The sequence below is a fragment of the Alosa pseudoharengus genome, unplaced genomic scaffold (genome assembly GCF_046254945.1).
Source record: "Alosa pseudoharengus isolate Yale_2024_CS ecotype anadromous, Long Island Sound unplaced genomic scaffold, YU_APseudo_1.1 YU_APseudo_1.1_scf_8, whole genome shotgun sequence".
NCBI classification, from domain to species: Eukaryota; Metazoa; Chordata; class Actinopteri; order Clupeiformes; family Clupeidae; genus Alosa; species Alosa pseudoharengus.
The window spans coordinates 26495765-26518738 of NW_027468870.1; the positions used below are offsets into that span (position 1 = coordinate 26495765).

At 43.9% G+C, this 22974-nt stretch overlaps 1 protein-coding gene across 9 annotated transcripts in view; it reads right to left on the reverse strand.

Moving 5' to 3' along the window:
• The window catches only part of dlg2 (discs, large homolog 2 (Drosophila)), a 185470-nt gene that overhangs the window by 123728 nt on the left and 38768 nt on the right, over positions 1 to 22974 (reverse strand). Inside the window, exon 1 of one of the 9 annotated variants that reach the window (XM_076274525.1) lies at positions 9403 to 9432. The exons of the other annotated variants lie outside the window; for them this stretch is intronic. The gene's annotated coding sequence lies outside the window, so the exon portion shown is untranslated. Of the gene's footprint in view, positions 1 to 9402; positions 9433 to 22974 lie in introns of those variants that run through there. 9 annotated transcript variants of the gene reach the window in all.

Below are 22974 nucleotides of genomic sequence, written 5' to 3' on the forward strand. Positions count from 1 at the left end.
CAGTATGTCTACTGTGCATGTATGGTCTGACAAGCTTCTTGCTTCATTTGCAATTTCACTTTATTGAATTGGTGCAAAATGTTTGTGTCAATATGTAGCTGTCCTTTCATCCTCAAAGGGGAGTAGGCCTAGACTCCAAAGCTGTCTGAGCTAAGGTGTTCATCATTCAGTAGAAAAGCTCATCACCTCAACTGCCAGCCTCCAACTAAACTCCAACTCCGGTAAGTGTGAAAAATATACTTAACAGAGTATATCAAAGACCACAAAATGTGACACAGAACTTAACATTTCAATATTTCAGTGAAGACTCCTTGGCTGGATAAGCTGGAGCAGGTTAAGCCTCAGATGAAATTGCCTTGAAGGCCTGTAGCAGTGCTAATCCACCGCACACTTGGCTCTGCCATCTGGATTACGTGTGAAGTGTAATGTAAGAAATGTTAAATTATGGGCTAATTAAAGCAGGGGGAGATAATATATTCATAAGCTGGAGCGCCATATCCAGTGAGCTTAGCGCTCTCTCTCTCTGTCTCTCTCTGTCTCTCTCTCTCTCTCTCTCTCTCTCTCTCTCTCAGTAATGAGTGAGCACTGAGGAAATGTGGGTTACTACGACTACTCCAAGCAAGTCCAACTCACTGTGGCAATACAGTCGAAAGGAGCATCAGCATCCAACACTCCCACGCACACGCACACCGCTTCCCTCCATTCATCCCAGACCATCAGAGAAGTTACCCAAAAGTGCCTCCATCTCCAATCCTGCCCGCATATTTCTCCATGCCAAATTTCTGCACGAGGCCATGTCATCGCAGGACTCGGCGCTCCATATGGGAGCGTTTCTCGCATCCAGCTGGAGGGCATTGAGGCTGCCTTCCTCTACGATGGCAGTGTACAGCCATGTGCACTGCAACGTTAAATGCCAGCATCCTCCCCCCCCTGCATGATTCACATTAGAGAGACAATCTGAATCACCTTATTAATGTGACCGTCTCCACTGACAGTCAGTCACACAGGCTGGAAATAACACATTGTGAGTATAAAAGAGCTGACACACAAAAACCATACGAGACTATTTCAGACATTTACATGTGAGACTGTAAAAAGACACAAGAATAGTCAGAGCAAGAGTTACTCACAAAACATACAGCCTATATCATGCAGCTTGTCTAGGTCCAAAACAAAGTTCTGTTTAAATAGCTCAATTCAAAATGAAATGACGGTTAGCCCTTCTGTGGCTAGAAGACAGCTTCTGTAATCGCCAGCATGCAGACAAATCAAAATGTCTTGAAAACTTCAAAAGATAGAGAAACATCTCATGCTGCACACACACAAATAAACTCCATTTGACATTTTAAGAGTAATTCTACAGTGAACTAGGCTAACAATGGGTTAACCACACATAAATTTGATTCCAGTAAGAGGTTGTGCCCTACCTTGCATCCAAACATCAGCGATAGCGTGTTGTTGGAGCAGGCTACTTTACAGTGGCAGAGCATGGGGTAGAAGCACTCTGGATTTTTGACAATGGGAGACATTCCTTAGGTGGCACGAGTGCAGCACTTGCTCTAACTGAAGCACCAGGAAGAGCCGCACACGGACGGTACCCAGGACAAATGCTTCACTCCTGGACGAGTCTTACCGTGCACACTCACATAAATCACACACTCTGTCATACACACAAACATACACACACAAACTCCCTCTCTCGTTCACTCATGGAGCCAAACGGTGTACGCCAGCTGGATTCCTCTCTTTCTCTCTCTCTCTCTCTCTCTTTCTTTCTTTCTCTCCCCCTCTTGTATCCACTCATTCGCTCTTTCTCCTCATCATTTCTCTTCCCTGTGCTTGCCCATTCAAAGCCCTAATACCTCTCGGAGCCTGCCTGCCTCCCTGTCTCCTCCCTCTCTCTCCCTCTCTCTCACTCATCCCTTCTCTTTCTCTCTTCCCTTTTCAAGCACAGCTCTGACTCAGCCTATTCTGTGGCTAGTGCCTGACAATTATTCTCTGCATGACATTATGTCTGCTTTAATCAAACAACAATGTTTGTTAATAATAATAATAATAATAACAATAATAAAAAACGATAATGATAATAATATTAATAATAATGTTTACTGGTTAAAAACATATACATGGTAAATATTTGTATAAAGCAGCTAAAAAACTCAATAGGAAGGCAAGCTCTCATTCTCCTTCAGAATAACATTCCAGTTAAGTAAACTGCTTGTGACCTGTCCATATTAATGCAGCAAACTTTCACAGCATGATGAAAGTCTCAAACTCTCATTGCCATTTAATATTCCGCCGGCTCCCGCATGGTAATAAACAAATATCTCACAGTATTCATTAGACACTGTGAACAACCCACTGACTCTCCAGCAGAGCTAAATGAATGATACATTTAAATCTAAAAGCACTCAGGAGAAAGATGAAGTTTTCCACTTTAACCACGACCTTATCAAAACAGCTGGAACCCATTTACAGTGGCAGCGCGCTGATAACATTGTAATTGAGAGACACTGTGGCCCTATGTGGCTGCTCAACAGGACTGAATGTGAGCAATCTAATGGAACGGCCCTCTGGGGACGCATTCTATCTATATTGCAATCGTTTTCACGACAAAAAAAGAAAAAGAAAATGGCCATTTTTCGAGATGTAGCAAAGGATTAGCTTATCTCCAACCTCTCTGAAGCTACGAAGGACAAACACACGGCTCTGCACTAAATCTACACTAAATCTAACTCGTAAATGGGCTGCAAAAACCTAAACATGATCGGAGACAAAATGAAATAGCGATGAACAGATTGAAAGCCCAACTTCGCCTGAAAGTAAAATGGCCAAATAGTGAGCTGCTAAATATACCCGCGCCTAGTGAGGATGGGCACGAGTGACCGTACCTGTGTCCGTGGACCCGGTGCCAGGGCAGTGCGGGGGGGGGGCACACTGCTGAGATGGGACAGAGGTGACGAAACAGGTGAAAATTGGACATTTCTTCGGACTCTCTGATGCTCTGGACTCACAAGGACCACCTGCTTTGGCTTTTACTAAAACCAGAAATACTAAATCGAGCCCAAGCTGAGAGCTAATGCTGAGTGCTGATTTCCATTTTGGTCTCAATCACACCTCTGTTATGGAAAGCCTGGTTCAGCTCATCATCACAACAGTCGTTCCTAAAAAGGATGACCTCTGTCAATGAGGTCTTTTTTGTATTTGTTTTTAAAGGGACTTTGACCTAGGTCTAGTTTGCCAGAAAGGAGACCGGCCAGAGTCTGTAGGCAGAATACAGTAATTGTTGTTTAAATGCATTAGTACAGAACACATTAGAAGTGCTCATGAGGCTTTGTCCCTATTTAGTCATCATAAGGATACAATTCCACATAGGATCTTCTGTTTTTCTGTTATATTCTAAGCACCCAAGGTAGCGTACTATGCACACATCAGGTAAAGCTTAGCAATACAGCAAGTGAGATCATGTGACGCAATGTGATGCAATGATGGAGAACATCACCAAAGCACAGCAACATCACTCACCAAATCAGTTTAGCTATGGTGCTCAACATGTCACTTAATCTTCTTCATGGTTCAGAATTTTTCAAATGCTAAAATTGCACCAAACATATAATAACATATAGTATCATTGATTATAACATGCTTATATGCCCCTACTACAAATCAGTCGGTAATCCAGCATGGTTTATTCTTGAGCCCAGGACGGCTTGATCAGGGCATACATGAAGCCAGTGAAGTGAGTGGTGGGGCGGGCGGATGGATGGATTGTGCAGTAAAGCAGATACTGTTGTATGTTAGCAGCAATGAGCCCTGGGATGTGCATCTGAGAACACACTCAAGCCTTTGAGCCTTCACTACTACAGGCACGCACTCACGCATCAAAACACAAACACTAAAGCTCACAGAGTTAGCCACTATGCTTTACACACACACACACACACACACACACACACACACACACACACACACAAACACACACACACACACACACACACACACACACACACACACACACACACACACACACACACGGATAAAGGATGACCCCATTTTTTTAGTACTTTAATGAAGTTAATACTAATGCAATAATTAAAAGACATAGCATACAGCAATTAAATTCTGAAAGGTTAATGTTGATTAATCTCCATCCACTATGAACAATGCAATAACTAAAAGCATGGATGAACACACACACACACACACACACACACACACACACACACACACACACACACACACACACTTCAAAGCATAGAATGCAATTAAATTATGGAGCATCAAAATACATAGGCATAGATTGTGATTAATGGTAAAGAAATTCATCATGAACAAAATCTTGACGACTACCACTTAGATCAGGTAGAAAGCATTACTATCTGTCCACTATGATATGAGTAAGACTGAATAAAAAAACATTGTGCACATAATAATCCACATCTACATCTACCACCCGATAGTCTGCAATAGACTATTAGTGATGAATGAAAATGAGCTTTTTGGCCATTAGATGGCACAGTAGGACTAAAGTTCCATTAGCCATCTAACAATCAGCCACCCTAGTGCCAATGGCCTTAGTTGCAACATGTAGGCCACTGTGAACAGCATCAACTCAAGTTACTTATTTTAAAAGGACTGCAACATTAATCAGAGCAGCGGGTCTTGCTTTCTTTATGCAAATTCCTGCTTGTAGTTCCGCATAATGATATATTCTAAAGGGCATCATCTGTGGAATGAACCTGTGCCACTGATATGCAATCAATGTGTTGGAGGCAAATTACAATAACCCAGAAGCCGGTGGCATTTTTGTTTAAAGAAGAAAAAGCCACTTAAGCCCATTAGCGCAGAGGGTCTTTCAGACTGAGGGCATTTGGTGAGAGTCCGTAATGGAGTGTCATTAAGCTCTGAGCACCTGCTGTATTCACACGGCTGTGAGGAGGAGTGAGGGGACTTTTAGAGGGGAGAGCTCCCATCACCAGCGAGAGAGAAAGGACCGTGGACTAAGCTACATCTGATTCAGTTCGTGCCTCTCCTCGGAGCTTAGACAATTAGACAAACTGCTAAGAAAGGTCACACAGGTCACATCCTCTTTTCACGTCTAGTGGTAGTGCTGACTTACCAGGCTTGTGTGTTCATAATTAAGCACTTATCAGGATCTCAGCCACCTATGCATTTTCCTTTTTTCCTTTGTGATTTCTTTTTTTAAAGGCCCATTATGCAAGAATTAGTTTTCATATTGCTACTTTTCAACATACTGGGTCATCTGACTGGGTAATTTTAACGAATCTCCCTCAACATTGAAAGTAGACAACATGAATTGGCTATTCGTTAGGCTCAAAGTAATGTTTTATTTAACCAGTTTGAGAGCTTTTCAAATTCCATTCATTACTAATATACCAACCACAGAGTTCCAGGAATGACTGTTGGACTGCTCTGCACATTAAAAAATAACGCCAAAGGGATACCCAGCACATTGAAAAGTGACAACATAGGTTCTTTTTCTTCCCTGGTACTTGCTATGGCGTTGCTATGCATAATGTTGCGATACAATCTAGCCTAGAACTAAACATGCCCTTCTTCGCCAGGGTGAGTCCCCTCCCTCTCACAGCCTCGAAAGGCCATCTCATCCCATATAATATCCATTCTCTCAACAATCTCTAACATGTCAGTACCTACAGTAAGGTCATATTAGCAGATTTATGACTCATAAAACAGACATATGGATGAAAGGATTCTTTTGCCTGTGCCTGATGTAGGAGGTGACGTGTGTGTGTGGAGAGAGGCATTTCACATTGCTACTTCATTGACGATCACTGATATGCCAGACCTCGTCACTATCAAGTCACTTTGCATTAGAATGGCTGCAAGGATGGGACTGCCTGAATAAACAGCGGTTTGATTAAATGTGTTCTAGCATGTTTTTACATGACATGCAATGCATCTTACAAAAAGCCCAGCCCTTTCCCCCATCAGACTATACACAGCAACAGTACCCAACTATTACTTCTACCAAGGAGGTTGTTTTCAATGCAATTTTCTGCCTGTCTGTCTGCATGATGGATTATGCAAAAAAAAACGACAATCTGGAATTCTGAAGAAACTTGGCAGAAAAGTGTAGCATGGGCCAAGGAGGAGCCCATTCTATTTTGGAGCAGGTCTAAATCACATGGCAGATCCACACAATTTACTTTCACTTTCGCCAGCACTGTGATACGGCAATGCCACGTGTTGGGCTTGGCGCAGGTCTGCGCTCTCGGACCGCCCTTCTAGCAGGAAATTGTGCATCGTTGGCCACTGAGTGTTGGCACGCACTCCTTCCTGGTGCTTTGTTGGATCAATAGGCTTGCAAACACTGTGGCATCAGCTTATTGTCCATATCTTATAATATGGCTCTCTCTAAGCCCCCTAGTGCTGAGTGGCTTGTAAACCCTGCAGTGAGTGTTGCATTTCCAACCCCCTTGTGGACCATGTCCTGAGGGTGTAACGCAACATAAATTACAGCTCAACTCCAGAAAGTACATCTCTGTTCTGAAACATTTTCCTTGAGTATACCCATAGAGTCACAACTTTATCTTGCAGTAAGACTTTCGACAGAACCCTGACCTAAACAAACTGTAATGCAGGCTTTTCTCCTGGGATAACTCTTAAGATAAATTAGACTGTGCCAAGCCCTTGTCCAGGCAGCACGGGCTCAAAGGGAGATGAAAGCAGGAGAGCATGCCGTAGGTTAGGACTGGCCAAACACGGGGCCATTTAAAACTGCAAACAGACACTGGCCTGAGTGCAGCTCATGATAGCAGAATACGACATGTTAAACAGTTGTGGTTACGTTAATAGCAGCCTGGGAGAGCTGTTGGTTTGCTGCATCAGCATATTCTGGAAAGTTCTATGGGAGGTGGAAAGAGCAGAGGACAGGGCTCAAGACTACAGCTTCTTCTGTATACAGTGTTTGAAAACGCGTGGATCAGTAAATCAAGTGTCTTTCCGAGACTCCTGTAGGTTCCTGGGAGATGAAGGCTGGCACAGCACCAAAGACAGGAGTACGATTTCCAACCCGGACCCTCTTAGTGAAGTGAGTTGCCTTGGGCGAAAAGCATCTGCCAAATCAATAAAAATGTGAATACAACAGAGAGCCTCATTTCACATGCAAAAGCTCCCTCTCCAGCTCCACTCCACCAGGCCTCCGACGCTGCTTCCAACAAAATTCTGCCGTAGGTTGGCAACAAGAGCCACATGCAACTCCACAGCCATATTAACTCTAATGCCCGATTTCCATCTCAAGGTGAAAGAAAGGCCTTTGGAACATGCTGATGTTAAACTTTATGTGTTCTAGCCCACAAACTGACAGTGTGAGATGCTCGGGGGGGGGGGGGGGTTAATATATTTACTCCACAATCCTATCGAAACGATGCCTACCTGCAGTGGTGAGCCCTTAAGGCTTCATTAATATTTAATGGTACCTTTAATGGGAAACTCCTATCCCATCCCTATGTCTGAGCAGAAAGAGCAGGCTTAAACTATAGCAACTAAACAAGAGCAGAGAAACATTTCCATGCTCCTTTTTCTGGAATCCAGCTGAGCAATAAAACTGATTTATGTTTTTTACATAAAAAAAGGAAGGCTGACTTGTTTTTTTTTTGTTTGGTTTGCTCATGAAAGCACCCTTCATGTATGACTAGTGTGTGTAGTAAGCGGTCTACCTGAGCACAAGTCTGCCCACGGATTCGCTGAAGAATGCTACAGGATGAAATGTGAGTGAATACGGAGCACGCTCACACTAAGTGCTTTTCCACAAAACAATTAAACGCAAAGTCCTGCCAAATGTTTCATGCCAGAAAAGAGAGAAAAAAAAGGACCAGGCGGCCGTAAATCTTAGCAAAGCTGCCAGTTTTCCAGAGCATCGGCCTATCCCAGCGGAGCAGGAACAGGAGCGAGGAACAGCTGCTCGTCCGTCCAGGCAGCTAGGCACGGGCTCGCCCCTAAGGAGCCATCGGCTCGCTCGGCTCAAGTCCGAACTGGACCCAAGAATGGCAGCAAAGAGAACATTCACTTGGACTTTGATTCCTAACAGCCCCCCCCCCCCCCCCAAACTCTGCTCCCTTCTACAGTCCGTTTAATTATGGTGCTGAAGTCCAATTAAAAGTGCGTCTCAGCGGCATCACGAGGGCATCGAATGAAAGGATCCAGGGTGTGTGTGTGTATGTGTGTGTGTGGGGGGGTGGATGTCTGAGCTCAAAGGCCTACTCTCCGCTCCCAGTCCTCACTGTCGGCTGCATAACAGCTCCCCGCCACACTGGTAACTCAGCCAATTTGTGGGCTGTGCAGTAACAGCACTGCATCCTGTGCTCCACATCAATGCTTATCTCTTACAAAGGCAAGCTATCAATGAGAAGCAAGCCTGTTTGGACTCGCTGTGGAGTTCCTGCAATGCAAATGGATCAATTAAAGACAGCCTGGAGAAAACAAGCATATACCTGTAGGCTAACAAATACATGTTAGAAACAGAATTTATCCACTTCTAGAGAGAATAAGGCAGAAACACAATTTATCCACTTCTGGCTGCTACTGTTCCAAATTTGTGAAGTAAAAACAACTGAATGGCAAAAAGAATCAGAGGAGAGAGGTTTTTCACTTTTACCCTGTTTGTGTGTGTTATTACAACTGGTGCTGCATTAGCATGTTTGGAGAGTTATACTTAGTGCTACCATGCCTCATTATGTTGATAAACAATTATTTGCACTCTCTGAATGGCTCAGAGGCTTGACTGAATTAATCAAAGTATGAATGAACAAAGTATGCATAATTAGTTACCGACAAGCAATTCCCCACTATATCACAGAACACAATGAACACTAGAGAGTAGGTCCTACAGAATTATCCTACAGATCTTAATTTGTGTCCTTACATTTATCACCTTTAAGTTCAGGATCTGCAACATGATACCATGCTAAAAACAGAGGCACAGTGGGGCTTCGCGGTGTGACCACCTTGACTCAGTGCATTGGAAGCGGTGGAACACACAGTGGGCGTCCAAAGGTTAAACACAAACAATCCTCCCACTGTCAGAGTGTCATTTCCGCTCCAACTTGTTTTTGTTTATTTGTTCACACGAATAAATTACTTAGTGTAACACCACACAGGCCCTGTGGTGTGGTGGTGTGACATTATGGGTACACACTCATACAAACACACACACACACACACACACTTATAACACTTTCTTTTCTAAGGTACAGCACCCTCCACATTGGCTTCCCTGGTAAAGATGAGTGAAAGATGTAAAAATTGTTTTGCCATTTTGTCTTAAGTTTCAGAATGAAAACAATGGGGGAAATGTATGTACCAGTAAGATTGGTAGTAAGAGTAAGGAGCAGTGACCAGTGAATAGAGGAACGTGCTTACTGTGCACTTTTACTTCAGAGGTGAGAAACCTTCGTCCACATCAAGCATCAAAATCAATTAAGGCTGGTGTGGAAATGTCAATAACTTAATCAGCAAAACACAGACTAATTAAAGAAGCAGAGACTCATTAAAAGACTGGTTTGAAGGGTTAAAACTCAGAGAGGTGAGAGGCGGCTGCTTCAATACTGGTAAAGACAGAACTTCAATACTGGCAAAGACAATCAACATACACATATGGAGGATCAAATGAATGTAAGACAAAATACACTAAGGACACACTAAGGACAACTTTGCTTCAAACTTTTTTCTAATAGGTGTATAAGAGTGTGCCTATTACATACACCATCTTGGATGAAGATGAATAACTCCATTACTGTAAGTGGGCCAACTTGCACCAGCCACTGTCATTTTGTGCTGCTTATGACAAATTATAACCAAAATTGGAGATGAAAAGGTTACGAAAACATCACAAATCAGCTGTCAGCTGGATCTCTATGGAAACAGCACAGACAAACACAGCAGCCTAAAATAAAAACATCAAGATAATCAAAAGGCAACATGATGCTACAGCTTGACAGCATCAGCTTCACATCACAGACTGATAATTCCACATTCACTTTTAAATCTAATGACAGATACAGGCTCGTCATCCATCATGCTGTGATCATGAAAACTAATCACTCGCTCACACAACCCAAAGACATCATTACTACCAATAAGCTGCAGCTGCATCACTGGATAGGAGACCGGACTATTTTTGATTGTGTGCCCCCTTTAATAAACATTTCTTTTTGGTACATGTAAGAGGCTGATTTGCTTTAGTTCTCCAATGGAGAGGAGTCCCTGGGGGAGGAGGGGGAGGTGCTCTCCACTGCTAGGAGATACCTGTGTGTGTGTCTGTCTCTGTGTGTGTCTGTCTGTGTGTGTGTCTGTGTGTGTATGTGTGTGTGTGTGTGTGTGTGTGTGTGTGTGTGTGTGTGTGTGGTGAGTGACGGTGGGAAGAGAGGGATGGGGGTCTGGGGACAGAAACAGGACCTCGGCCTGTTTGTGGTTCCCTGCTTACCTCTCCAGGCCCTGGAGAGAGAGAGAGAGAGAAAGAGAAAGAGAGAGAAAGAGGGAGAGAGTGGGAGGTAATCGGATCCAGCTCCCCCTGGCTCCCGTGCGAGGGGTGGACAGTTTTGCGGCGAGGGCCGAAACACGAGAGCCTCCCGGAACAATGGCCACATTCTGACGAGTGAAAGGGAACGAGGCAGTGGAAGAATGCGTCCGGTCCTCCGGATTGGGACTAATGAGGGGGGCCGAGAGGGTCACGTCTTGCTGTGCGTGTTTGCTCTGTCCACCGAAAAATGCAGCCTGCTACGCTAGCTCAGCGTTGCAAAGGTGGCCCCCACAAGCACAGCTGTCCTCCTTTAAAACGTCACCGTTTTCCAAATCCAAGTGGCACACCAGCCCCCGAGCCAAAACAAGCGAAGCATGTGAGCGATACTTCCTGTTGCGGGAGGGGGGAGGGGGGCAGGGGTAGGCCCCCCCCGCATCCAACAACATCCATCCACGCTGTGCCTCAGCACTGTCACACAATCCACTCCAGGGTGTCACGGAGCTTCCACTCAAGCACACAGACGCTAAGAGCAAGCGCAGGCAAGCCCACACTTCAGCAGTGATACAGCCTCCCCTACATGCTTTACAGACAGCTCAGCCCAGGCTCCAGCCAAGATGCTTGTCTGGGGAGTCGTTTTTCCATTTTAATGGAAAGACCCAGAAAGAGTACGAGAAAGAGAGGGGGGGCAGAGAGAGAGAGAGAAAATGAGGAGGAAATGAGGAGGATGGAAAGAGTGTTTGTGCCAGGCATACACAGAGATAACAAATACGAGTAGAGCAGGGTGTATACAGCAGTATTGGTTATGCGAGTAGTACAAAAAAGGAGAGAAGAAACCGTATAAAGAGAGCGAGAGAGTGAGTAAGGGAGAGAAACTGTGAGGGGGGCGGACAGCAAGGGAGAGAGAGATAGAGAGAGGGAGAGAGATAGAGAGAGGGAGAGAGAGAGAGAGGGAGAGAGATAGAGAGAGGGAGGGAGGAAAGTTATGGAGAGTTGTTACAGGGCAAGACTTTACTGCAGTTGTTTTTCTTCAGACGGAACCAAACAGAGAGTCTCCCTTTAGCACAAACACACAGGCTTGCAGGGTCTTCCTACTTCACAGCATGAAAAACTTAACCGAGACACTTAAGGGAGTATTGCAGATTTTCCTCACATTTACCACTCTATGTGCAGCTCGTTCACACACCCCCTTCGCTACTTCAGTGAGCGCTCATCACTTATTAAGCAGAGTTGATTTCCTTACCTCAGAGCTCTTCTCCCGTTCGTCCTGCATGGCTGTAAAAGAGTGTGCGTGTGTCTGCGTGTGTGCGAGTGTGCATGTGTGTGTGCGTGTGTGTGTGGAGACTCTGAGGGCAGTTCGGTCTCGCTCAGCCGGGTGTGTTCTGGCTGCGTGGACTTGCTCGGCTCGCTCCGTGTGTCTCCGGAGCACTGGAGGTGCTCATTGTGCTGGTGTCGAGGTGCGTGCCAGAAAGTCTCTCAGATGTGGGACAGCTACGAATTGCTTCCCCATCACTGCACCTACCACCACTATGCGGCAGTGAGTACCCCCTCCCCCCCCCCACCCACCCACCCCACCCCCTGACAGGGATCAGAGCCAAAACAGAACCAACAGGCAAGGGAGGAGCACGGAGTCCCCCCGGATACTTTTCACTGCAACACAGACACAGTGTTCAGCTCCCTACTACAAATCTGGCTGTGTGGGTGACTACATTCTAGTATATTCTACCTTATAAGTTGGGATATGAAAATGTTTGGTGAGGTATAAAGACACTGTCACCACCAGTGGCCAACCGCAGCAGTGGAAAGCAGGGGCGATCAGGAGCAGCCGGTAAAGCTGATGAAAGCAACATCAGCGGCACCTTAAAGAGTGCTGCAGCAAGGCAGCGCGTGAGCCAGGCTGCATGGGAAAAGCACACAGCAGCATCTTTGACTGCAGAGGCGCTGTCACAGGGCAGAGCCCTGGGAGGATCCCTCGGGCTAACATGGTGTGTGGGAACGGAGGAAAGGGACCAACCGGACGTTTTTAGCTAACATTATTCATGGGCAGCAAAGGGACCAGTTATTCTGGACCTGACCTGAGCGTGGTGTAATCATTCCCACTGATCGGCGGGTTGACAGGGAGATAAATGGCAGTGTGACTGATTGGCTCACCTGACTGTTACTGACCGGGCGTGTGGACGGCCATAATGGCAGGTCTGTACGGAGCGGTGGGGGTGAGAAAAGACCTGCTGCTTTATTGAGCCTACAGCATACACACACAAACACACACACACACACACACACACACACACACACACACATTCACAGGCTTCACACAAAACCAGTCCTCAAACCCACCTAAAGCTCAAAGCTCTTAGAGGATTAGATGTGTCATATGCAGCCTCTGCTGCCAAGGCAGAGGGGGCTTGCTGGCGCACAGTATGGAATCCATATAATACCTGGGCCTTGGAGCAAGGCTTATGTTGACGTTGTTGTTCTCTTTCTGGAATAAACGGTTGGGTTGATGATAAATTAGGTTAGATTCTGGGCTAAATTACAGCAACATTACCGTCAATGCCCAATGGAGAGAAACACAGATACAATGCAGCCATAGTGGCAGTAGCTTTTTTGTGGAAACAAATCAATTAACAACAGTGATAATAATTATCCATAAGAGGGTATAATGGTAGCAGGCAAATCAGCCACTTTAAGTTGTACTGTAGCTATACTGGAACTCAATAACACTGTCAAAGTTACTGGATTAGATGAGACACATTCAAGTCTCAGTGGCCAATTGAGACCTGATCATCAAAAGTGAGCTGGAATGTAACGCTTTCATTTGATTAAAGCCACAGAGGAAAGAATTGAAGATGCCTTGCTAGGAAGCTGGCTGATATTTAGCCACATAGGTATTGAAGAAACCCCCGTAATATTTCAGTCAGGACCACTTTGCCAAATAAAGTTTTATTACTATTTGCATAAAGCTACATTTGGCAGTATGGGTCTGTTCTAGGAGCCGCCTGGCCCTCCATGTGCAAATCAGGCAAGCCTAAGGCATAGTGAGCAGCAACGATAAACCTCCCATATACAGAACAGGCATCAACAACACATTGATAAGTCAGATGAATGAGGAGATGGGGTGGAGGTGGGTTGCAAAAAGGCTTGCAGAGAAAGTGGCAAGAGTAGGTAGGCAGCTTAACCAAGTCGCCCTGACCAGCGCCTACATCAGTGTAGGAGCAAGTTATGATCAGCTGAGTAATCAACTGAGCACTCGGCTGAGCTGTTGTCAGCTGAGTTACTGTGACTCTGTGGCCTGCCTGAACTAACACTATGCTCCATTAGTGCTTAGATTTCAAAGCTATTGCTCCAACGGAGAAAGTCTGCAACACCAATTTGTTACTCAGTGGCCAATTATCATGGCTTCCTTGTCATAAAATAGACTGGCATCATAACCATCAATGAAAGAAAAAAACTCATTAATCAGTATGGGTCTTTCCGTGTCAAATCAAATAAGGTTGTTGCCGCACCGTCTTAGATTTTGTCTATATCATCAACGGGTCCTAAAACCAAGGCCTGTGAAATATTTCCGTGCAAAGTTCTGTCTTCATATCTTTTTTTTAGACCTTGAAATTCTTTCATTTTTAAAGCTTGAAAAACACATGCCATGTTTGGGCATTAATATCTTGACAAATACTTTCTTTAGCCTTCCCAAATTTTCTACGATGGAAGACCAACTCATAATAAGCATGTTTAAACCATTTAAAGTACATACTGAATGGCTATTGACTTTCTAAAAGGACCTAGATTTCGAAAAAACTGTGCATTAAGTTTGATATTAAGGGTAGTAAAAAACAGTTGTTTCTTCCATTTGATATCTGTTACTATTTAAACTTCAAACACACCAATTTATTAATGTCATCCCAATATTTGAAGTCTCCACAACCAATAACCATGACAATAATACAGATAAAAAAAGACGTGCTTGTATTTTTGTGTAATTTTCATGCAACTGAAATGGTATGTGGGGTGGCTACTAGGACCATAAAAATCTATGTGGAAATAGCTAAGTATATGAACATTTAGTATGTAAAGTACCAATATTGTACCAAGTCCCATTAACAGAATAAATGCATGTAGTTACAGGTGTTTTGGGAACACCAAAATAAACATTTACAATAAATATTAGATTTTACCGCCCCCTCAGGTGAAACACAGCATAGCACTTTACTCCTTTTACAAGGCATTAACTCTGATAGATACTTGAATTGAATGGAATGGCTATAGTTTACTTCCCATACTACAAAAAGACATTTCTAATACCTTGAAAAAAGGATGCCAAATATATCGAATTATATACTAGTAATTATATTTTAACCATTGACCTAGAATAGGCCTTAACTGGGGATAGCCTTTCATGTTCCATTATTCATAATTTTTTTGTTCATTCATTGGTGGCTATAAGGGGCCATTTGGATATCTTCATAAGTCTTTTATACAGGGAATATTGATGTCTATAGAAAATATAAGCCTATTTTATGTCAATAAATATAACTTCTAGTACATGATTCGATATATTTGGCTTTTAATCTTATAAGAACATGTTTGTATAAGTAAGTATATATACTCTTTTGATCCAGTGAGGGAAATTTGGTCTCTGCATTTATCCACACACACTAATCCCGACGCAGTGAGCTGCCTGCTACAGCGGCGCTTGGGGAGGAGTGAGGGGTTAGGTGCCTTGCTCAAGGGCACTTCAGCCATTCCTACTGATCGGGATTCGAATCGGCAATCCTCCGGTTAAAAGTCCAGAGCGCTAACCAGTAGGCCACGGCTGCCCCTGTCTTCCATTCTACAAAGTTTGGTCAGGCCAGGAATAATGCTTTTTTTAAGATGAATAGCCAAACATGGCCTCTAAGATAAGGCCTTTGAAAAAGTGTAAATAATAGAATTGAACAAAAATATTTTACAGGTTTTAGTTATGGAACCTAAACATTGTGTAGACGAACTTTGAGGAATATTGGAGTCAGTGATGCCACTATTTTTCTGGATTTTGTCTGATTTGACACGGAATGATTCAGTTTTAAATATTCAGTGTAATATTTTTTTATATTTTTAATAATTCAGTGAAATATTTTTATCGTAAAGCATTAGATCTGGTAAGCCTGTGGTTATTAGGGGTGGGAACTGCCACGGAGAAATCGATACAATACCATCACGATATTTGGATCACAATACATTATTATGTACAAGTACCAGTGGTGGAATGTAACGAAGTACAAATAGTTCGTTACTGAACTTAAGTAAATATTCCACGTATTTGTACTTTACTTAAGTAGAATTTATAGTGCATACTTTTGACTTTTACTTCGTTACATTTTACAGCAATTATCTGTACTTTTACTCCGCTACATTTCTACAACACCATCGTTCCTTTTTACGATACATTTTATGATCAGATTTTTTTTCTCTCTGACAAACACGTTTGTTTTACCAGGGGGCGGGGTTGCTACCACAGATTCTGGAGCACTACGTGCCCAGCTTCTAAATCTTTAAAACATAAGCTTATAGTCTAGACCAGGCAAAGCGTGAGCTTGTAGCCATCTGCATTCGGTAGGCTATATTCACCAGACCCATGGCTACACTGGACATGCAACTGTGTTCTGTGCCTTTCTCTGTCTGTTATCTGCAGCGTTAGGGCCTCCTCTCCGATGAGATTGCTATCCGCGGATCAGCGAAGTTACAGGCTATGCCCATGCTTCTGTCACACGTCTGATCATTTGCGCCACAAATGAATGGTAGACTATTAGAACCGCTGGCAGAAAAAAATGTAGCATTTTCCAGATTAGGACATATTTCTTAATTGTGTGTGATCAAATAAAGAGGCATAGCCTACAATTGGGGGGGGTAGAAATGTGAGCGCTCATTCAATGTCTATGTGCTTCTGCGCAAGTGAAACTGAACCTAATCATAAAGACACCTTTCTCAGCAACTTTTCTGTTCAATCAGCAGAATTGGCATTACGATCCACCCGACGTTTTCCTGGTCTACCCCGTTAAACTTTAGGCTCTCGTGTTTTGCTGAATGATATACTCAGCAGATCACCCTAGTAGATAACCAGAATTACAGTCTCTAGAATTGTAGGTCAGAATGTAAACTGGGCCACAGATGGTAAGCACAATTGCATTAGCTTAAAACTATCTAGTCGAATATAGCCTAACCTAAAACTAGCTTAGGCCTAATTAAAATGCCACAGCCCATACTATTTTTTCTTTTAGAATATAGATATTAAGAGAATAAATCATTATGCAAATACTTTTACTTTTAATACTTAAAGTACATTTAAAAACAGGTACTTTTTACTTTTACTTAAGTAGGGTTGTCATTGTGGTACTTTTACTTTTACTAAAGTAAATATTTCTCTGTGTATTTGTACTTTTACTTAAGTACTGAGATTCAGTACTTCCTCCACCACTGACAAGTACAATATTAATATATATACTTTTTATGACACAGCAAGTATTAGAATTTGGTACTGGTAATTTGGTACCATATGTTACATTTCACATACTGGAATTCTCTGCTGCCATCTTGGTGTGGTAAATTTATTCTCAACCCTGACTTCCTTTATCCAATTTCTACTGTGATACAAGACATGACCAAGGTCTTGTGCAATCTTGTGGACTTCAGAGGCAAAGTTACCAGAGGTAGACATTACATAAAAAATCATAATACCTTTGATACCTGGTGCCACGGTATCACTAAACTAAATTGTTGTTTGTTGATGTGAGTTGCTGGATGCACCTTTAATGCAATCACAACACAAGAATAAAACAACATATCTAGATAGACCTATTGTTTTACGACTGCTTGCCATATCATGTAAAAACGTAGAGGCATTACAAGTGTGCTGCATCAAACAGTAATGCTTTGATGAGCCAGCACCATATGCACCTCACTGTCATTCAGAACACTGTATTCCATTAGCATGTTTTAATGAGGCGTCCATATTTCCAGAGGTGCAGAGATGCAAATTCACATCCACATGAACAGAGGATGTGCCAGCCACAAATGAGTGAAATCTTCACGTTTTTAGTTCACCAGACCATACATTTTCAATGGTTCAGAAACCTCAGCCTAGAGGTTTAATAATCTGCACAAAAATGCACAAATGACTATTTCTGCAGGCAAAACAAGTAATCTTTTCTTGAGACAGGGCAATAACCCGCGACTACAGAACCATGACAAGAATCATGAGTCAAATCATGACTCAAGCAGAAAAGAATCCCCTTGGTGCAGGTGCACAACCTTCAAAGGTCTGTCTGTGTCTGCGAGCACATTGGGGCTAGCGGTGGATGGGAACTGCCGGCAGAGAGAGAGAGAGAGAGCTTGAGAGCCCCAAGGAGGCAGAGCAGCACAAGGCTATCATTACACACCCCACTAATTCCAGAGCTTGTCCATGAGGAAGCGTGGGAGAGGAGAGGCAGCAGGAATCTGTCCCACACTCCCCCTCAAGGCTCTGTGTGCCATCAGCAGCGTCCTTTACAAGACTGACACTCACACACACACATGCGCAAACACACACACACACACACACACACACGCACGCACGCAAACACACACACACACGCAAACACACACACACACACACGCAAACACACACACACACGCAAACACACACACACACACACACACACACACACACACACACACACACGCACACACAGACACGCACACACACACACACACACGCACACACAGACACGCACACACACACACAGACACACACACACACACACACACACACACACACACACACACGCAAACACACACACAGACACACATGGAAATACTCCCACACTCCCCAAAAGCAATACACATAGTTACATAAGCAGATACCAACAAGCATTTAACAGACCATTTAAAATACAATTTGGCTCCAATACCATGAAATGTGCAACACGATCTAATGAAGTACAAGGTGTGTTTATATATAGCCTATATGTCCAGCTAACGACTACCACAAGCAAGTATGGATCTTTTCTAGATATCATTGATTTTTTATTGCAAAATTAGTCACATACATTCAAACATTTCAGGTTTCTGAAACACATTTTGATGTCAAACCCAACCAACCCTTGACTTAAGATGGACATTTTGTTCATCCCTAAAAACCGCCCTGATGTCGTCTCACTCCTGCTCCTCCAAAACCGATGGTGGAGCTCCGAGGTGGAGAGTCCTGACAGGTGCATCGTCTGGTATGTGCATCTTTAATGGGCCGCACCCAGCGGGGCACATGCTCAGAGTGACTGGCACCCAGAACTCAGCCAGGACTTGGACTGCAGTGAGGAAGAGCCAGATGCATAACTTATGTGTCGAGCAAGCACCTGTCATCTGCAGTCCAGAGACTCCAGAAGATCAACCTCCTGGAGCATTTTTAAGTCTGGATCTTTATATCTACATTTGTATAGCTACCGGTACTTATTGTTATTGATTCCCACGCCACCTGCGTGTTCTGCACTATCCTACGTGGTTCACGGTAGACGGTTTCACGGTCTCGTCATGTTATACAAGAACATAAAGAGGCTTGACTTGATTTTAACAATGGATTACCTTGATCTCCCACCATTCCTCCTCTGGAACCTCTGCAACTATCTTTTATAGCACCGATCCCTAATTCACAAAGTTCTCGTATTCAGCAATCTCCACATGGATATTGAGACTTGAGGAAACTGAAACCCGGGGAATGTAACGTTACAATGAGAGAACCATTCTTTAAAGCATAGAGGAAACATTAATTACTCCTAATTCCGTCTCTTCCCTGAACATGCACACAGTTAGGAGCAGAATCTGCAGTAATTAATCATAATAGGGAGTCTTGCAGGTAACTACTGGAGTTAATAGAGAGAGAGAGAGAGAGAGAGAAAGAGAGAGAAACATTTAATCAAGGCGTTGTTGCGATTGTAAACCACCCTGAAGTGCCCTCCAGCTTTAGAGGAACTACACAAGCTCATGCTCTTCTACGCAAGTTCATTCATAAACTTGGAAAGAATCGGGCATTCAAAATGATGAAACTGCCTCACACATAGTAGAAATGACAACATACTTTAGATTATTACTTTCTACTTAAAAAAGAACAAACACAACAGTAGTTAGAGGCAAATGAAAAGACAAGATAAAGGTTCTGCAGCCCAGGTCACACTATCACTACACCATGTGATAAAACAGTAACCTGTCAAAAGACTGGACACTGACAATCACCTGGGTCATTCTGTGTCGAATCCGACAGAATCCAGGAAAATGGTTGCCACAACATCCCAGATTTTGCTTAGGGTTTGTCTACACAAAATGTAGTGTTTAGCTCCCAAAAATAAAGACGGTGCAGGAACATGCTTAACTGATTTGATCTGATTTACCTGAAAACCCACTAATGACCCACCTGTGAATCTCAACTCAACAGAAAGAATGAACTCTTCTAGTACCACCTCAATCTTTTGCAGACACACTCACACACACACTCACACACACGTCCACACTTGTAACACATGCACACACACCACAAGCTCGCTTACCTTGACAGTAGTCCTTAGTGCACAGTAACATGCAAAAAACATGGCAGGGGATGACGGGCATAAGGAAAGATGAGACGTTCAGCTTCTTCAAACACAGAAAGGAAAACCTACAGACATCACAGCTCCCTTACATCCCTGAGTACTAGGGCTAGGTCTAGGTGCTTTTTTTTAAACCTAGCCAGCCCAGCCAGCGAGGTGATGCCTGTGCTGTGCCCTTGGTCATTGTGCCAGTCCCTGGCTGGGAGACGTGCACAGAGCCATGGTCGGAAGACTTGACGAGCGCGGCGAGCTGTGCAACGCTTTACTGCTGGATCAAGCGCCTCAGCTGACAGCAGTCTCTGAGCAGTGTGAGGAGCAGGGAAAGAGAGGGAGAGACATGGAGAGAGACAGAGAGAGAGAGAGAGAAAGGGAGAGAGGGAGGAAAGAGAGGGAGAGAGGGAGGAAGATATCACCCCCCCCCCCTCCATATTCACACGTTCTCCTCAAGAAGGAAAGGAAGGTAAATACTATGTTAAGTTCCGTGGCTTCAAAGGATAGTAGATTCTAAGCCTCTTTCCAAGAAAACCCAAGAAAACAGGTGGAGAGGGGGTGGATGTACTACATTCTTGCATGATGATTTGAATGTTTCCAGCATGCAGATGCCATATCAGTATAAACACATGCAAGCACACACACACACACACACTAACAGACACACAAACAAAGCCACACACACACACACAAGCACGGTTATGTAATTTTCTCCAGTGCCTCATTCTAGCAGGAAAAAAAAAAGATTCCTTCAAAATGAGCAGACAGAATGGGTAAGTGTTACTAATTGCTTATTTTGGCCAGTGTAAATATTTAGTATTTATTTGCATACAGCACTGAGACGTGAAACAGTACACGTCATTCACGCCAGTGCACTACAAACATGACAACTAGCCACAAAGCTTGTCCAGTTCCGTCCATGAATCATGTTACAGTTAGATACACAATAATACGACTAAAATAATACAGCTGCTCCACATTCATCCTCCAACAGTCCAGCGATGTTTGCCTTGCTGCTGCTTCTCGGACCTGATACCCAAAGCCAAAAATGGCTCCTTAGCCTTTCGCTTCAGGTTGACTTCCGGATGAGTGACGGTAGCCTGGGGGGCACCAGGTCTTCTATTCCGGACCGGCCCGAGGTGGTCAGCCCACTGTGTGTACTAATGAGGCTGGCTGGCAGTGCCCACACCACGAGGAGCACCACGGCTGCCTCTGTACACAGCCACAGGAGGGCAGAGCTCGGAGTGGTGGTGCAGGATGAGCGAGCTCCCACCAGGGGGCGTCCTCAGAGAGAGAGCGTGTACACTCGGGTCTCCACCATACAGAGCACTGACTGGCTGGCTACACTGACATGATGCTTCACAGCACCGACAACATCCGACAACAATGCCGAACGGGCCCGTATAAATAACACTATGACTAAATGACTGCCATGTTGATTGAAATCATCTCAACAATGTTTATAATTAAGCGTAATGACTGGTTGTACACGAGACAGAGAGTGTAATTATCTTACGATGACATTGATTGGATGTGTTGGTGGGACTGGCTGGCTGTAAAGCACAGGGCTGCTGAAGTGTGTTCACTAGCCGACACAGAGAGCTCAAATATGATTGCAATGAACAAAGGCAACATGCACAACATACATAAAGTAGATACAAAGACACACACACAATACGTGAGAAGAATACATCATTTCTAATGATCGATTTCAATCTGTCACTAAACAGACGACTAACAAAAGCGGCGCTCTATCCAATCCACGCATTATCAGAAAAACATAACCCCAAAAAAAAAAAAAAAATAGAACTACTGGAAGAATGTCGTGTTTCTGTCCACAAGTGACTCATGGCCGCTTGGCTAAAATATTAAACAACGCAAGTTCACACTTGGTGCCATTGCTGAAGACGGAGCGTTTTCCCACTAAGTGCCGATGTGCCGATGAGCAGAGGAATGTGCCGCCACCGCCGCTGCTCCTGCCGCTGCTCCCGCGCAGACACAAGGCATCAAGCACAAGACGGCATGCAGTGGGAGGTATCAAAGAAGCTTTACTGCATATATTTTTGGTGCAAGCCTCCCCGTTACCGTGGTAACTAGTTGTTCCGTGGTTAGCCGCTTTACTGTAGAGATGAACAAAAAAAAAAAATTCCCTCTCGGTTGCAACGGGGGAGAAGGCAAGCAGGGGAAGGAGTGGGAGAGAGAGAAACGAGAGCGAGGGGAATAGAGAGAGAGAGGGGGAGAGAAAAAGAAGGGAGGGAAGGCGAGAGGGAGGGAAGGAGGAAAGGAGGGAAGGAGGGGGTGGTCCGGGGGTGGATGGATTACAAGACTTTCAACACGATGATTGAAATCAACTAAAACAGACTTTTCATGGCAATTCCACCATGAAGGAACAGGGATGATTTTGAAAGTGTTGTGGAACATTAAGTAGGAGTAGGCCTATGCAGTTGTGTGCTTAATGTACTGTACTCAATAGAGTTGCGACTATACCGAGTACAGAGTCTAGCATACAGACTTTGTTTCTAACATCAGACATCAATATGTAACAGCTATCATCTCCACAGCACTGACTGGCACAAATGACTCAGAACTGAAATAGGGCGCAAATACATAAAACATGCAACATTTCCATGAGGGGTGCAAAGAAATCTCATATTGCGATCGACCGTAAATACGAACAATTGAATCAAATCATGAAAAATCTCCATGGAGTCTCCATAGAACAAAGTAAGAACAGCAAGAAAGAACCAGTCAGATCAACTATCAATCAAACGACAGATCCCAGGGAAAAAGAGCGATGTTTGCAGAAAACAAAACTGCTGCCTGGACAGGAAGAAGAACTGGCCGAGTTGCAGCAGAGAGCCAAAGCTACTTTAACAAGTATAAATATATCTCTTCCTA